Source organism: Gadus chalcogrammus, chromosome 20 (genome assembly GCF_026213295.1).
Source record: "Gadus chalcogrammus isolate NIFS_2021 chromosome 20, NIFS_Gcha_1.0, whole genome shotgun sequence".
In the NCBI taxonomy this organism is placed as follows: Eukaryota; Metazoa; Chordata; class Actinopteri; order Gadiformes; family Gadidae; genus Gadus; species Gadus chalcogrammus.
Genome location: NC_079431.1, coordinates 16,972,433 through 16,979,366, shown reverse-complemented (window position 1 = coordinate 16,979,366; position 6,934 = coordinate 16,972,433).

Genomic DNA, 6,934 nt, shown 5'->3' with positions numbered 1-6,934 from the left:
CACACACACACACACACACATATACATTCATATATACACGCACACACACAATGTCGCTGACATGCAAATTCTTGTTTTGAAAGCCCTTGGCACGAAAATTGGGTCAACGTTTCAGCTTCACACTAGTCTCTGATTTCCTCTTGCAATGTGCGATTACAGCTGCAACAATCGCATGTTTATATTCACCATTTGGATTTTGTTATATTTTGTTTATTGTGTGGCATAAGTGACCAAAATACGGTGCCTCTGTCAGGGGGCACGGCGTGGGGGCCTTACTTGTGGTCTTAGAACAACTTAGTACAAGGACAAACAAAAGGTATTCTGGGAATTGATGCCACATCAATACGCACAGAGTTGCAACTAATCTTTCAACGCCGTCAGTGACAGTTGATCCTGGGATTTGGTTTTCCGGATGCCAGGGGGCAGATTTAGCACAGAGCTTAAACCCCCTCTCTGGCCCCTAGCCCAGGGGGGGGCTCTAGGCTCCCATCAAAGGGCATACAGGAGGTGGCACTGGCCCTGGCTTTTTTATTTTTATCAATCACCATTTGCCACTGACACACATGCAGGATATGCCAGCACACATACAAAATAAATATAAAAGGAAACAATGTGTGCACTCTGCAACAACTAACCACGGAAGTGTGCTGGCCTCGGGTGACATGCCAGCTTTTGCACACACACACACACACACACACACACACACACACACACACACACACACACACACACACACACACACACACACACACACACACACACACACACACACACACACACACACAGACAAGACACACACACACACACACACACACACACACAGACACACACACACACACACACACACACACACACACACACACAGACACACACACACACACACACACACACACACACACACACACACACACACACACACACACACACAAACACACAAGCACACACACAGACACACACATGCAGTGCACGTAAACATGGAAGCATAGATGAAAGCATACAAATAAAATCATGCCCACTCATTCAACGCACACAAAAAAAAAGCACAGGCACACAAACTATCCCACCAAACACACACAAACACTCACAGAGCCACTTTCAGCAGAAGCTATGTTCAGACATAATCACTTTATTCTTACTTTCTCCTATGGTGCAGCCCCTGTAACCCCACACCCGTCCTCCCTACACCCGCTCAGCTGCATCTCTTATTTGGCTGCCTGCTCCACCCTAAACAAAGCCCTTCTAATGGCCTTATTCACCTAGCAGTCCGTTTTGGTTCCAACTGTGTGCATATATAATCCACGTGAATTTTAAGTTTAAAATACTGTATACCTTTCATAAATGGTACCATGGTAAAGATTGCACCGTTTTAGGTGATCACAAGCAAATTGTAAATCCTCAGAAATTTAATAGGAGAATCAACCCATTTTGGAAGAGAACACCAAACCTGACTATTTCTACAGATACATCATCATATCACCAAACTGAAAAATACTGGTTTTCCAAATAAGAAAATCATTTAATCTAGGAATGGCCATCACTCGTAATGGCCGAGTTACTAAGTATTGGACGAGTTGTATCCCGAAGCTCACCCTGTCTAAGTTCCCAAACTAAGACAGAAGAAAAAAAAAAAGAAAAGTGGTGCCCCTTGGAATGTTTTGGTGTCACTTACTGTACACCCGAGCCCCACGGGTGTTTCCCTAGGAATGGAAGCTCCTGCCTGAAGAGGTGCATGATGGGAAAGCACCAACCGGCCAAGGCGAAATGTGAAAGCATCTCAAGTGTCAGCACCTGTCCTCTTCCTCTTCGTCATCCGACCCACGTCATAGGGCCGTCGTGCGTTTCCGTGTTGCCAGGTTACTTGCAGTCATTATGTATGATGCTTGCATTCAAAGTTGAATAAGCTTTAAATTTGATTCACGTAAGTACCCTTAACTGGGCCCCTATTGAAGCCCTGATGGGAGGTGTAGAAGATAATAGGCGTGAAGGAGTGAAGGGAGATGGAGAAAGATAAGACGAGAATGAGAATGAGGTAGAAAGAGAGTGAGAGACAGACAGACATTGAGAGAGACAAAGATAACATTTTAGAGATGTATAGAGATAAAGAGAGAGAGAGAGAGAGAGAGAGAGAGAGAGAGAGAGAGAGAGAGAGAGAGAGGGAGAATGAGGGAGAAAGAGAAATAGCAAAAACAAAAGTGAGCTAGAGCCTGGGGGGGAAACAGTAGGGGGTCTGCAACATGGAGTTGGTTTGGGGCGGGAGGCAGACATGGAGGGGTGTTGACAGTGGCCAAAGAGAATGCGGTTCAATTTCCTGCACGGCCACGTTGAACAAACAATAACAAAACGGACCGCATACCGCTCTCACCTCCTCAGCTGTTCCTCTCTGCCCTACACTGCCATCAGGGAGGCAAGGGCCAGAGGAGGAAATGGGCCTTTAACGGGCGACCACGGGCGGGCATTAACCAAACACAAAGACTTGGTTTAGACTGGAAATGAGGCGATGCAACCAGTCGATATAATCAGCCTCAAAGCTATAGGGAGTCTCTTGGTTAACTATTTAGTATTTATTCTTAAGCACACGCTCTTATCAGTGGAGGCTAACACTGAGTTGAGGTACATGTAATTCAGGAACAGTAATGGGGTGATTCTCCGGGGAGCTCTTGCTGGGGATTTTTAATTACTAATAATATAATAATTAATAACTGTTAATTTAAATATATATTGGGTATATTTTTTTTTAAACAGGTCTCGCTCTGTGTCAAAATATTGGATGTAACATTTGTATTACAAAATGCACTATTTTCCTCAATAAGAAAGCTGCTGCTGCTGTCATTTGTCACCCAATCCCTAAGGGTTGCAAATAAGTTTGTGACCCTTTATTTTGCGAATAATATTGCACACAGGTTAAAATGTAGTGTTATAGAGAGACCAGCACAAACTGGTTACAATACAGTATACAGAGACCAGTAGACACTAGTTATAAAACAGTACTATAGAGAGACCAGCACACAATGGTTATAATACAGTACTATAGCAGTCCATGATAAAAAAACTGGTTATAATACAGTACTATAGAAAGAGCAGCACACACTGGTTATAATACAGTAGATATTCCAGCACACACTGTTTATAATACAGTACTATAGAGAGACCATAAGCACAGAATGGAATATTGTAAATAACCGTAACAGCTATATCTTAACAGCGGACTGCACTTACCTGGTAGGACAAAGTAGCCTAACCTACATGATATATACATTTTTGTAACTTAACTTAATAGTTATATTATCTGTGGGATTGTCTCAAATAAGCCAACTTACCTGGCTTATTCGCTAAAAGAGTAACAAGATCAATCACCTGTTACTCCTAGTTTCTGATCAGGTGGACATAACAGACCGTAGTTACAACTTCGTACCTTCAACAGACAAAACTATAATTCTGGTGCTCAACGACAAGGAAAGATGTCCTAGTTTTGATAGGCATAGAGTCAATAGAGTCCCTCTATTGTCAACGCTGTGACATAACTGAAAAAGAGTCCAATTGTGACGGGATCCAGATATTGGCGGCCGTCCAAAGCGTTTTGGATATGTACAAACAAGGGTGAATTGGAATAATGTGGATGACAGAAATATTATCCTGTACTCCTGCCCTGACATCCACGTGTCCAGTTTGTTATTAAGGAAATCTATGGCACTGCTGCCTCACAGCAAACAAGTCCTGTTTCGAACCCCGGGGATGGGACCTTTCTGTCTGGATCTAGTATGTTCTCCCCGTGTTCACATGATTTTCCTCGGGGCACTCTGGTTTAACTCGGGCACTCACCTGTGCTCACATTTTACCCCAGGATGGGTTACGACCATGAGAATCTAATCAAATTGAAAATCAAACAATCTTAAGACAGATCAAGATAGACTATAGACTAAATAGAAAGACTAAATGGCCCCACTGTATTCCACATACGCAGTACTTCTAATCAGTCTTCTGTACTAAGAGGATCTATGTTAAACAACTTAAATGTTCCGGAAGCCAGAATGGCCGCCCTATGCTTGCACTCTTCCAAAAATCCCATTAGTTCTCTTCAAGAAAAATAAACAACGTCTTTCTCTCTCAAGCCGAAGCCCAGCTTGCCTCTGGGGAAGGCATCATTGGAGGAGCTCTCAGACCTAAGGAGCTTTATTGAGTTGAAACCCTTCCTTCACCCTCATTTCCTCTGCTGTCTCCGAGGGCTCACAGGGTGGGGTTGATTAGATAGCGAGCGAAAAGCCAACTTAACGTTGGCGCCTTCTCATCCTGTGGATGCTTTCAGACTGCTTGAACACCGGTGGCTTGCACCATTATCAAAACATACCCAGAAGAATGTGTCACAAGCCGTTTATGACGCAAGTGTTGTTTTTGGCTTTTTCCGCACTGGTCAAGTAGGCAATTAGAAAGGAAACAAAGTACTGCTTCGTTATTGTGCATAATACAAAAACAATTATGCCGCTGAAAACCCTTAGGATATTTGTGGATGTATTGGTTTGCATTGGTGTTCTTTTGTTTTTTTATCAAGAGCCACACTAACCCCTTGGTCACACACCTAAATTAAAGAGTTGGCATAAAAAATATTGTACATGCGTTAGTGATTGAAAGTAGAGGGCAAGCAATTTGGTCAGAAAACACAACCGTTTACAAATGCTCAATTGTCAAGACATTGCTCTATTAACGCCTTTTAAATTGTACAGTGGAAACCTCCCTTTCAAGCCTTCTGTTGATATTTTGATGTTTATTCGTGGAAAGTCTGTATGAGATCAACACAGAACATTTCTATGAAATAACTTTCTGAATAATGCCATTGTGGTTGTGCCATTGTGACGGATATAGAGCATGTAAATTCCTTATTTACACTTAGTGTGAAACAAAACATTTTCTCCACAATGCCAATTGTTGTTGTTACTATACATGGCAACAGCCACGTTTACACTCTTGTCTTTGTTAGGGTGAGCTATGGCCTGATTCTCAGAGGGTGGTCATGGAAACATGCCAAGGCCTTGCATATATAATGAGCAGGAAGTTTTATATATTGTATTGTATGATTCCACAGCCCAGTCATAGCTAAAACAGATTTGGTTTACTTGACAGGTCAATAAAATCAATATTTATAATTTATTAGACTTAATATTGAACTTCTTATGATTCTGCTTCTTTTATGTATGAGGGCACGGGTAGTAGTCTAAACTAGTGTTTACTACCCGTGCCCTGATACATAAAGGACCAGACCTATAATAAGTGTTATGAGCTACACCTTTTTTTGTCCTACCATGATATTGTCTCTGGGAAAGGGTCTATGAAGAAAATAAAACGTCAACTGCATCAAAAGAAAGAAAAGTGCTGTTTTCCTATTTCTCACACCATTTTTTGCATTTTAACCACTTCCAGTCTGTCCCTTTGAATGTCTGAAAGAATCACATAAACACAACCCTTTGAAGACATATTGTGGTTTTAACTCCACTCTGAGCCTCCATGGCCCCCACCTAATCCTCCGAGCCTCCACGACTGGCCTGCTCCCCCCTCCCCGCCCCGCTGTGCACTGAATAATAAGGCAGAAATGTCAAGGAACATAAATCAAGAGTTGAAGTGTGTGTGTGCTGGCCAAGGAAAGCAGGTGTACCAGGGGTACCCAGCAGGCTAGTAAGCACTTTGTTCATACGGCACAAGCACTCAAATAAGTACCCACTGTTGGTAGGGAAATCCCACCGTTATTTTGTGTATTATCGTTTTATCAACTTCTTATTACGGTCCACTCTGATATCCCTCGGCTATTGACTGACGGATTTGATGAAACCACTCTCTTTGTTTATCTGGCTATTAAGCGTTAGTTATAAACTTGATACATTGATTATTTTACTCGGCTACACGTACTTATGTGTTGGCCAGGATAATGTATTAGCTAGGGTGTTTGATTCCCATCCTAAAAGGAACTGGTAACTGGGTTCAATCCCCCAACATACGCATTAAGCCAGATGCTTCTCCTAAATAGTATGTGTGCCTGCAGTAGGCTACAGGAGACACATCCTATTTAGATTTAGATATTACAAAAAAATACATGAACTCACGTTGAAACATGTCTCTAAGACTTAACATCTAGTTCCTTTTCTTCCATGTGTTTGTGGATTTTGCGCACTCATCGTTGCTTTGAGGATAAGTGCAGGTGAAGTTCCTCCAAAAGCAGCTGTAGTACTTCTCTCATAATAAGTGAAGAATCTCAAGATTCGTTACACCAAGTTGTTTGTGGTGGAAACAACATGTTCCATCTGGGAACATGTCAAGTGGAAGGAGTGACAGATTGCCTTTTCATTGCTAAAATAATTTGTCTGCTGTCAATCTTAAAGAGTTATGAGTTATGAGACAACACAATGCAGCACAGATGCATTTTCTTCAACCATCAATATGGCAGCTTTATATACCAGTCTTTTGAAAAGAGAGAGTGCGTATTAGGTAGCCTAGAATCTAGGTTTCCAATACATTTCTGTCCCCCTTTTTTTCGTACTGTCCAGAAAACCTTTTTGGGTCCAATTTTGAATAAGCCTCCCCTACTGTGTGTTGGATCAAGGTGAAGTCCTCTAAAATTCCCCACGTCAGTCCAGACATGTTCTGAAGCCGCAAGATGTTAAGGTACAGCAGGCTGCTTGCTTACGAGTTTTAACTGGACGTCGTCTGATACAGAGGCCAGCGCTGCCGTGAAAGATTTGGCCATAGTTTGTGGGTTAATGCCGAGGTACTTCGTTGCTGTTGAACTATACACAGCCAGACATTGCTAGTTTTTTTCTTTTTAGGGTAGATGAAATCAGTGTTTAATTGGACTAAAATTATTGCTTGCTTGTGGCTAAAATGGATAAATTATTCAATACTACTTAAAACCACACAATCATTTAAACTAGTTACAACATGAATTATTCAG